The 879-nt window shown below is 42.8% G+C and overlaps 1 pseudogene; it reads left to right on the top strand.

Moving 5' to 3' along the window:
• Positions 1-602, top strand: part of LOC115872750 — a 20679-nt pseudogene extending 20077 nt beyond the window's left edge.
• The last annotated feature ends 277 nt before the right edge of the window (positions 603-879 follow it).

Genomic DNA, 879 nt, shown 5'->3' on the forward strand with positions numbered 1-879 from the left:
AAAAAAAAAAAAAAGAATTAGAAAAGGAAGCAGAAGAGGAGAAGGCGTGGATCCTTCCCGTTGTGGAAACATGAAGATTGGGGTTCGGAAGAGCGGAGGAAAATGAAGATGGATTTAATGCGAAGGATGAACGTGCTAGTGAAATGTGCAGGGAACAAAGATTGGCGACAGGGAAAGCAAGTCCCCTGAAGAATAAATCTGGGGACACTTTGGAGATCTCAGCAGAGGACCACGTTTAAGAAGTTACCCACGCTGGATTCCCTTCTGGGCTCTGATAAGTCACCCTGTGGTGGACTGGCAAGGAAGTTCCATGTCAAATTTATCAAAGCCACAGCCTGCATAGTCAATTATCCTGACTGGATAACCATGCCCACAATGTTGGTTTATCTTGAAGAAGATAACAAGGATCAATTTACTGGTCCTCTAGTGTTTGTGGCAAGAACCTGACAAGGGATGGGTTGGAATGGGAATTGGCTGAGTCTGGGGCAATCAAGAAAGACCCAGGAAAAAAGAACTCCAGGAAACCATTTGGAGAGGAGCGTCTGTCGTCTTTGCAGCACAAGAGCCCCATGAGGAGAGAGAGCAGATCCCAGGGTGGATGAGGCACCAACAGTCCTGACGTGATAAGCATTCAGGATGTGACACATCATCTGGATTTTCAAAAAGAAAATACAGAACTTGATCCTCTAGTTTTCAATCTTGCATATAAAATTATCTTTAAACCCTCAGATATCTCAGAGCGAATCACTGCTGGGAAGCTTTCTAAATGTTTGGTAACACGCTTTTTGAGTTAATTACATTTCCTTTAAAAATACATAAAAACTAGAAGAAAATGTAACTACATGAAATGAAAGAGATGCCCACAAAGCGTTGAGGATG

The sequence above is a fragment of the Echinops telfairi genome, unplaced genomic scaffold (assembly GCF_000313985.2).
Source record: "Echinops telfairi isolate 266 unplaced genomic scaffold, ASM31398v2 ScPeMD7_7457;HRSCAF=8495, whole genome shotgun sequence".
In the NCBI taxonomy this organism is placed as follows: Eukaryota; Metazoa; Chordata; class Mammalia; order Afrosoricida; family Tenrecidae; genus Echinops; species Echinops telfairi.